A 10,473-nucleotide genomic window follows, 5' to 3' on the forward strand; every position below is an offset into this window, starting at 1 on the left:
ATTATATGATGATAGTTCCAGCTGTGATAAAATTAAAGTAAGCACCAAATTTTTTTTTTTTTTTTTTTTTTGAGATGGAGTCTCGCTCTGTCGCCCAGGCTGGAGTGCTGTGGCCAGATCTCAGGTCACTGCAAGCTCCGCCTCCCGGGTTCACGCCATTCTCCTGCCTCAGCCTCCTGAGTAGCTGGGACTACAGGCGCCGCCACGTCGCCCGGCTAGTTTTTTGTAGTTTTTTTTAGTAGAGATGGGGTTTCACCGTGTTAGCCAGGATGGTCTTGATCTCCTGACCTCGTGATCCGCCCGTCTCGGCCCCCCAAAGTGCTGAGATTACAGGCTTGAGCCACCGCGCCCGGCAGCACCAAATATTTTAATGACTAAAATTATGATAATTAAACTGAGTAGAGTGATGAAAGCAATGAAAGCAATGAAAGCAGAAAGAAGTTCTTTGTATTAAATAAAGCAATAACAATCATCCTTAACATCAAACACTCACTCAAGGTTGAAGAAGAAGTGGAGAATCACAGAAGTAATAGAACAGAATCAACAGGAACCCTAAATGATGGTGCTACTGTTGGCAGTGATGATGATGGACTAAATCAGCAGATTCCTAGGAAGGAGGATGGAGAGCATGACAGGTAAGTCTACAGCAACATTTAACAGGAGACAATTGGCCAGGCACGGTGGCTCACGCCTGTAATCCAGCACTTTGGGAGGCCAAGGCAGGTGAATCACCTGAGGTCGGGAGTTCAAGACCAGCCTGACCAACATGGAGAAACCCTGTGTCTACTAAAACTGCAGAATTAGCCAGGTGTAGTTGTGCATTCCTGTAATCCCAGTTACTCAGGAGGCTGAGGCAAGAGAATCGCTTGAACCCGGGAGGCGGAAGCTGTGGGAGGCAGAGTTTGCGGTGAGCCGTGATCATGCCATTGCACTCCAGCCTGGGCAACAAGAGTGAAACTCCATTTCAAAAAAAAAAAAACAAAAAACAGAAATAAAAACAAAAAACGGGAGACAATTATGTGCTATTAAGTGAATTCTAATTTGGGCTAATATTCATGATGAACAAATTTTATACTTTTACTAGGATATTCAGCCTTCCTTGGTTCTCAGAAAAATGCAAACAATGAGATACCATGTTTTCCAATCATATTGATATTTTATTTAATAAATAGGAAGTATTGGCAAATGTGAGAAAAAGGCATTTTTATACACTGCTGTTAAATGAAATTGATGAATCCTTTTTGCAGGGTAATTTAGTAGCATGTATCAAAATTTCAAATACGTCACTTCTTTAACCTAACTTCACTTTTGGGATGTGATCCTACGGGAAAATATGACTCGTGTAAACACATACACATATGTGTTAAAGACATTACATGTAGTATATAACATATAATAGGCTAATAGGTTAAATATATATAATATTAAGTATATATGATATATTTATGTTAAGGATATTTATATATGTTTCATATATACTTATGTATAAGGATATTTATTATAGCATTGTAATATCAAAAAGTTGGAGATCGTCAAAATCCTTAGAAATAAGGAAATAGTACAATTGTCATACCCAGAAAATAATGTAGTATGCAATCATTTTAATAAAATAAGTTGTTAGACCTGGAGTGTGCTTATTATTTCACAATTAAAGTCTGTTTAAAGGCTTTGGTTTAATGACACATCTTCAGCCAGTTTTTTTGGAATTCTCATAGTATCTACTGAGTTATAAAAGGAAGCTAGCTACATGCTACATTGACACTGTACCTTGTTAGCAACATAATTCTAGTTATTAAATTTTTGTTTTTTGTTCTCAATGTGTGAGTGCTGAAATACCAGATCCTCAAATTAATCTGAATATTGCCAAGGGATTGCACATGGGGATTCATATTCCGTATAAGCATTCCATTATACTGGGTAAGACTTGCTAAAATACAACAGAGGATCTTAGATCTACCGAACCAAGAATTGGACAGCTCTTTTTGTAAAGAGTCAGTTAGCAAATATTTTAGGCCTTGTGAATTATAAAGGGAATAAGTGTGGCTGTATTTCAAGGAAATTTCCTTATGAAAACAGGCAGTGGGCTGGATTTGGTCCACAGGCACCAATTTGCTGATCCTTGGGCTAAAACCAACGTGCTGTTATGCAGTGAATCCTCTTTTTAAAGGTACCCTACATGCATGCCATTATCCTTCCTTTTAAAAGATAATGTGTTTCAGTAGGAAACACACCATATTTTTCAACAGTAGCTTCATATAATTTCGACAAATTTGGTTTACAAAATAAGATTATTTTCTGCACATGTCCCCTTTCATTCTTGTTATAGAATTCCATATTTTGACTATTACTTTGTATATTTGATGAGTATAAAATATTCTAGAGTTAGATGATTTTTATCAAGCAAGAAATACTTCTCCTGAAACTGTTAGTCTTCCTTGGTCTTTATATATAAGCATGAGCAAATGATAATCAGCTTATATAATCTAGAAATGTTCAAGAGGTCTTTTGGTTTTATAAGTTAATGAATTTTTTATTTAATACCTTCATCTGGCATTTCAAAAATGCCATATAGATATGATTTAATAAAACTTTTAAAGGATAAAAATATAGTATATAGTTATTAAGAATTGAAAAATACAGCTAAACAAGAAGAAAATTAGATCATCAACGTCATGCCCCTAGGTATGTTGGCCTTGAAAGAATGGTTTATATTCATGGCCTTGAAAGAATGGTTTATACTCGTGGATTCAGATTTCCTGTCCATTCACTCTTGAGCTGACACCAGTAATTTTCACTCCCACCACTCTTCCAAGATTGTTGTTCTCAAGTTTACCACTGATTTGTAAATCTAGACATTGTTTCTTAGACCTCATTTTATTTAACCTGTCAGCAATATTGGACCCAATGGAAAACTCTCTCCTCCATAACAGTATCTTCACTTGGCTTTCAGGATCTCACTCGCTCTCCTGGCTTTTCTTCCTGCCTTTCTATTTCATCTGTCGTAGTCTGTTTTGCTTTCTTCTCATATCCCACCTTTTACACATGATATGTCCCAGGATGCAGTCCTCAATCTTCTTTCTCATGACTTTTACTACCTTGTGTGTGCTAATGATTTCCAAACACATGTCTGCAGCCTAGATCTCTCTCCTTAATTCCAGACTTCTATACCAACCTGCCTACTTGACATCTCTGTTTGATTGGTCATGAACTGCTGGGTATCACCAACTTACCAGGCCCAAGATTGGGGTACCGATTTATTCTTTCTCATGCCTACCCCTCTCATAGTCTTTCCTACTTGCATTAATGGCAACTCTTGCAGTTGCTCTGTAGAAACCAAGGTGTCGTCCTTGACTCACCTCTCTCTCTGACACCTCACATCTGATCTGTCAGCAGATCTTGTCAGGAGTACCTGAAGAATATATCCAGAAGCCAGTCATATCTTCCATTTCCAAGCCACCACCATCTGCTGTCTAGATGCATGTAATAGACTGTTAATTGGTCTTTCTGGGTTTTTGTTTTTGTTTTTGTTTTTGTTTTTGTTTTTTAAGAAACCTCTTTTCATTAATCCTTAAACTCAGTGGCTGTATTTAAAACATAAGTCAGATGAATGTCATTCCTCTGCTCAGACCCATCTGATTGCCTCCCATTTCACTCTGAGTATGTGTCAGGGTGCCTCCTCATACCTAGAAGGCAACAGATGATATGCCCTGTTCTCTCTCTCACTTTAACTTGTTTCTTATTCCCTTTGCTCTGCTTCAGCTACACTGAACTTCTTGCTCTTCCTTTTCTATCAGTATTGCGTAAACACTCCAGGCACACCTCTGACTGGGCAGTTCCCTTTGTTTGGGATGGATGCCTTTTCCTCAGCTAGCCTCCTGGCTTTCTCTTTGCATTCCTTCAGTTCTTTACTTCAAAGCCCCTTTCTCAGTAAGGACTTTTCTGGCCATCCTAGAATTCCCACCACCCCTCCTCTCAAACCTGTAAACATTTCATTTTCCTGCTTTAGTTTTTCTCCTCTAACACTATATATTTTGCCTAATCTAGCTACTGTTATGGTGTTTATTTCACTCCCATGAGTAGGATTTTTGTGTGTCTAGAAAAGAGCCTAGCTTGCAATAAGTAGCTACTCAATAAATACTTATTAAATGAGCAAGTGGAGTTTACCCTTCCACGTATTGTTTTAAACATTAGACTGATTCTCACGTAAAAAAAAAGAAAAAAAAAAGGTTTGACACGGGCTCATTCTAACACTTTTGCCTGGCAATTATATGCATTTTTGGATTTTTTGACTCTGTAATAAGCTACATTGTTTATATTAATGTTTTCCATTAATAGTTTTCTAATTCCATTAGAGAGAAAAGCTCAATATTGTGATTACTCACTATTCTTTTACTAATAATCATGATACTTTTACTCATGATAAAATGGATCAAAGGAATTACATACTTCATTGGTAATTTATAAAGAAAATTAAAATATAAGGGTGGTAAATTTAATGGACTTAAAAATTGTTTCCAAGTGATTACGAACCTTCAGTACTTGAAGTTAGAAGACCAAGTTGGAATGTATTGTTTTCTGTAAGAGAGCTATGCTGATCAGGCACTCTGTATTCTGACAGAGCAGCTGTTGATCTTACATAGGGTTGTGGGAGGAGCGGACTTGAAGGATTGGCAGACTCTCAGCGGCATAAGAGGGTTGACATCATCTGGAGAAGCATGGCTGTCCAAGCAAGGCTGCTGTGGGTTGGTTAGCACTCCCAGGCTTGTGGATTGGAGTGGGTTTGTGTTTGATTGGCTGTCTTTCAGAAGCAAGTGGCCCACATTGATATTGGTTGGTGAGAGAGGCCAATGGTCACTGATTGATTGTATTTACAACTGGCTGTGGGTGGTTGCTTATTACTACCATGGCTACAGGTCAGTTCTTTCCTAAGTTTGAGGCAACTTTAAACTGCAGTTTTCTGTTTAAAAGTTGCCTTCCATCAACTATGTTTAAAATGAAAATGATTTCATATTCCAGAACTATGGACTTAATTTGGAAGTGTGGGTCAAGAGGAATTGTTTACTAATTGCTCTAAGGAGGATCTCTTTTTTTGATGCTTAGTCTTAACCAGAAGAATTCTCTACATAGTTAAAAAACAAACAAACAAAAAGCAATTACCAGTTTTGTTTCAGTTTTTGGTATTTTCAGAGACTTCTGCTAAACTCCTAACATAATCTCCAGTGGGAAATGTTTGTCTCTTTGTTAATGTATGTAGTTATATGATAGTGATACTCTTTTTTTTTTTATTATTCCTTAATCTTGTTTTTTGGTTCACTTTCTGTTCCATGCAATGATAGTGACATACTATGTGTTTACTTCATAAAAAAGTAATTACAATTTTCTACTGGCAAATTCAACTTTTTATATTAAGACTAAATACTAGACTAAACATGTAGGAAATTTACCAAATTATTTTATTTTTAAACAAACTTATGTAACTAATCAGAATATTGCTATTTTTGAACTATATGTAATGATTATAATGACATTTAGGAATTTTAACAGTAAGATTTTTTTCTTCCCGAGATATTTTCCTGATTTCTTCTTTAATGTGATATGTGCCTGTTATTTTTAAAACTTTGTTTAATCTGTTTAAACATTATTATATTTAAAAACAAAACCCAAAACACAGCACAGATCTAAATATGAGTTTCATGTGTAAGAGTCATTGCCTGTGTGCAGTGGAATACAGCTGTTTTTTGTTTTCATTTTTGTTTTCTTTTTTCTTTGTGACGGAGTCTCACTCTGTCACCAGGCTGGAGTGCAGTGGCGATCTCAGCTCACTGCAACCTCCAGCTCTCGGGTTCAAGCGATTCTTCTGCCTCAGCCTCCCGAGTAGCTGGGACTACAGGCACGCCACCACGCCCAGCTAATTTTTGTATTTTTAGTAGAGGCGGGGTTTCACTATGTTGGCCAGGATGGTCTTGATCTGTTGACCTCATGATCCACCTGCCTCGGCCTCCCAAAGTGCTGGGATTACAGGCGTGAGCCACCACGCCTGGCTGACTCCAGCTTTTTAGTGTAGCATTCATCCTTCCATTCTTATTTTCCTTGTGTTTTACATTTTTCCATTCAAGTTCCTAGGAAACACCTAGACTCCATGGGACTAATCTTTGTGCCCTCATTCCATTCTCCAAGTGGAGCATTTTTTTCTGTTTTTCCCTGGTGAGCTCCTCTTATATTTTGCCTCTTCTGTAATGCCTTCTTTGTGCTAAAATATAACTTTTCACATATCAGCTCTTAAACTACACATTGTATTATAATTGCATATTACCTGGTTTTTGAGGCAGGAAATATATAGTTCTTTATATGTTGTTGATAATTCATAACTGTGTTTTTTAAATTAATGAATTGAGATGTGAAAGAGTTGGAATTTTACAAAATTGTTTTTTATTTGTTATCAGTAGAATTATTATAAAACATTGGCTTTTTATAGATTTTTTTAAGTTGTGGTTCTGCGTTACATATGAAGGAAGTAAAGAAAAATGAAAATAAAAAATGGACTTCAAAATAATCTGTGATTACATCAAAGTTTGAGAAGGCTAATTTAGTAACTTGTGGTCTGCTACAAGGAGATGATGACAGCAGTTTAAGTGAAATAGATTAGGTTGAAAGAAGCTAAAATGTATAAATTCTTTATTTCTCTGAGAAGGAATATTCACAGTGGTTACTTTTTCTGGAAACAGAAAATAGTGTAGTCTGCCAAAGCTAGAGAATACTCAACTATATCAACACTGAAAGACCGATTATGATGAGGGCTGGTGACTTTGACAAGAAGCAGTTTGAATAAATAATTGCCATGGAACCCTGACTGTGGTGGATAAGCATAGACACCCCTTGAGGGAACCGTTACTGGGAAAGGCAATGGAGAAATGAGTGATAACTGAAGAAGAATGTGGGATTCAAGGGAATTTTCTTTCTTTTTTATTTTAAAATAGAAGCTTTTGGAGTGTGTTTGTATGCTGCTGGGAATGATAGGGACAAGAACATGTTTATGATATTTAATTTTGTTTGTATGTCTAAGTGTCTGAAAGCTCGATTCATTATCTTTTGTGGATTTTTAGCAAACTAATTGTCCTTAAAGTGTTTATTCATATAGAGTTTTATGGTAAGAGTTTGTTCCTTCAGCATTAGTTCAGAAATGTAACATATTAGCGTATTAGTTGAGAAATGTAACGTATTAGTGTAACTGAACATGTAAATGGTGACCTAAAACTTAAATTATCATATGCAGATTTTTTAAAATTGTGAAATAATAAACATGCAAACACTTAGGCCATATTGAATAGAATTTAAACATCCCTGATGAATAGTATGATCTGCTAAGGTACTCTAAAATGTCAGGAGTATCAACTTTATAGTTGTTTAGATTCTGAGGAGAAGGGGAGGGTTTTGTTCAAGTACTTTAGAAAAGCTAACTGTTGACAATCTATCACAGATTATTACTTCTGGATTATAAAGTGATTTTGTGTGTGTGTGTGTGACAGAGTCTTGCTCTGTCACCCAAGCTGGAGTGCAGTGGCATGATCTCAGCTCACTGCAACCTCCACTTCCCGGGTTCAAGTGATTCTCCTGTCTCAGCCTCCTGAGTAGCTGGGATTACGGGCGCCCGCCACTGCACCCAGCTAATTTTTGTATTTTCAGTAAACACAGGGTTTCACCATCTTGGGTAGGCTGGTCTTGAACTCCTCATCTCATGATCCACCCACCTCAGCCTCTCAAAGTGCTGAGATTACAGGCATGGGCCACTGCACCTGGCCTATAAAGCTTTTTAAAAAGATATTTAATCAAGTTGACCTACAATGGATTATAAAGTTCTAAATTATCAAAACCATGTTCCCCTGGACCAACATTGCCATCCGCATGTATTGTGTGCTCAATGAATATTTATTTGTTGAATGCATGAATGAATGGGTGAATACATGAATGAACACCTGTTATGGATTTCATTAAAAATACTTTTTAGTTAATCCCAGCACGCTGGGAGGCCGAGATGGGCGGATCACAAGGTCAGGAGATCGAGACCATCCTGGCTAACCGGGTGAAACCCCGTCTCTACTAAAAAATACAAAAAACTAGCCGGGCGAGGTGGCAGGCGCCTGTAGTCCCAGCTACTCAGGAGGCTGAGGCAGGAGAATGGCGTAAACCCGGGAGGCGGAGCTTGCAGTGAGCTGAGATCTGGCCACTGCACTCCAGCCTGGGCGACAGAGCAAGACTCCGTCTCAAAAAAAAAAAAAAAAAATACTTTTTAGTTTTTTGAAAAGAGGTTTCTGAACTTGCCTCTGTATGAAGTTTTTTTATTAGGAAAAGTTGCAAGATTCTGAAGTTATTATTTACAGTTGTGGTCAGAAACGGAACGATAATGTGGGTTCATCTGCTATTGTCTCTCTTTAAAACACTTGCAAATAAATGTTACCTTCACAGCATATCATGAAACACATGTTTTTGAGGCAGAATTCTTGGGTTTGAGTTCTGGGTCTGCTACTGGCCAGCTATATGGGCTGAGGAAAGTCACTTGGCCCTTCTGTGCCTATTTTCTTTCTTTATAAAATTCTTAATATGTTACTGACCTCACAGAATTGTTATGAGGATTATATGAGTTTGACACATGGACAGTGCTCAGAATGATGAATAGTATCTGCATAGTAAGTCAAGAAAAAGCTAACTAATATCAACATTAAAAAAGGGTTTTCCCTATGTAAGAATGTGAGCAATATTTTCCAAAAAGGTTTTAGTGCCCATAAAAGCTTGTTTTTATTGAAAAGGACAACAGTGAGACCTGGTATATTTATTTTTATCACATAATGCAGGTAACATGTTTTTTTCTTTTGGTTTTACTATGAGAAATCTTGACCTAAATTTAATTCTTTGTAATCATATTAGTAGTAGTAAATTTCTTTATCCCTTAATGTTGCTGCTTCTGTTTATAGTTTAATGTCCATTGTAGAAAATTACTACATTTTACATTACCTGTAAAAAAAATTACCTGTGCACTTGATGAATAGAAGAAGTAACACAAATGCAGATATTTTATATGATAAAACAATAGTATTAGATATTCTTTGTATTTTACATCTTTGCTATTTTTCTAAAAGGAATTGTTTCTTTTTTCAGGTCTGCAGATAAAACATCTAATCAAAATAACAAGGTATTGTAAAAAAGTAAATGATCTAAAATACTATTTTTAAAAAACAAGTTCTAAAAGGTAAAATAAAAAAAATAATGTTTTGTTGTAAAGCTGTTTGCTTAGAAAAAGTGATTAAGAAACAGTAGCCATCGATAACAGTACCTTTTAAGAACATTCTGTTGCTTTAAGAAGTACCTGTGGTTTTGCTCATACAAAAAAAATGGAGACATACCACTTCTGTACATTTAGTGTATGCTATAAATCTTACGAGGACATTTTGAAACAGTATTATTTATCTTATAGGTCAAAAACCAAATACATCCTGGGGCTGACTTTACTGACTCAGTGGAGCCATCTGAAATAGCCTCAGAGGACTGTGAGTTGTCTCATTCTGTTTATGAGAACTTTATGTTGCAGATGGAACAACTTATAATGGAGTGTAAAGGTAGGACCATTGCATAAATGCAAAGCCGTTTGATGTATCCTGCAGTAATGTATGTATACATTGCTGAGAACTGACCTATGATAGTGAAGCTCATCTCAGAAATATGCTCAGTGTTAAAATAGAGAACGAATTTATACTGTACACCAAAGAGCTATGGTAACTCCACTGTACTTTGCTCAGTGTGAATGGCACTCCCAGTCTTTTTGTTGACTCTGTTTCTCTCCTATTCCTTACCCCCAATGTCAGGTTATCATATTCTTCTCTACCTGGAATGCTGTGAGAATCTTAGGAATTTAGGAATCTTAGAACTGTTTTCCCGAATACCCCACTTCCTAAAACCATGGTCTACTCTGGTTTTAGGAAGTGGGGTAATGATAATTTTTTTAAAATCATAATGATAAATTTTTTAAAATTTGGATCTGATCATGTTACTCCTTTGCTTATAACTCAGCTACTACTTCTCATTGCTATAAGGTTAGAAATCTGAATTCTCTAGCTTTACCCTGCATCGTTTTTACTCTTCTCTTTCTCTGTGTCCCACCCAGAGTCTTAGATGTTTGTTCCAGCAGTTGATAGCTTCAGTGAGGTATAATTGATATAAGATAGATTGCATGTATATAAAATATACAATCATATGCACATTTGAAACCATCACCATAATCAAGAGTTAACATGTTCATCATCCATAAAAGTCTCTTCTCGTCCCTTTGTATTTCTTTATGAAGAAACTGCTAAATTGTTTTCCAAAGTATTTGTATTGATTTTCCATTCCAACCAGCGGCGTATGACATTTCTTGTTGTCCTGTATCATCACAAGCTCATTATTGCTGTTTTTTAACTTTGAAATTTTAGCCATTCTGAT

The 10,473-nt window shown here is 36.4% G+C and overlaps 1 long non-coding RNA gene across 1 annotated transcript; it reads left to right on the forward strand.

The window, feature by feature from the left end:
* The first annotated feature begins 297 nt into the window (after positions 1 to 297).
* LOC113221904 lies at positions 298 to 10,056 on the forward strand. Its single transcript, XR_003308130.1, has 3 exons — positions 298 to 635; positions 9,154 to 9,187; positions 9,470 to 10,056. It is a non-coding gene; the product is annotated as an uncharacterized LOC113221904 (long non-coding RNA).
* Positions 10,057 to 10,473: the final 417 nt, after the last annotated feature.

This window comes from Piliocolobus tephrosceles, unplaced genomic scaffold (genome assembly GCF_002776525.5).
Source record: "Piliocolobus tephrosceles isolate RC106 unplaced genomic scaffold, ASM277652v3 unscaffolded_28253, whole genome shotgun sequence".
Taxonomy (NCBI): Eukaryota; Metazoa; Chordata; class Mammalia; order Primates; family Cercopithecidae; genus Piliocolobus; species Piliocolobus tephrosceles.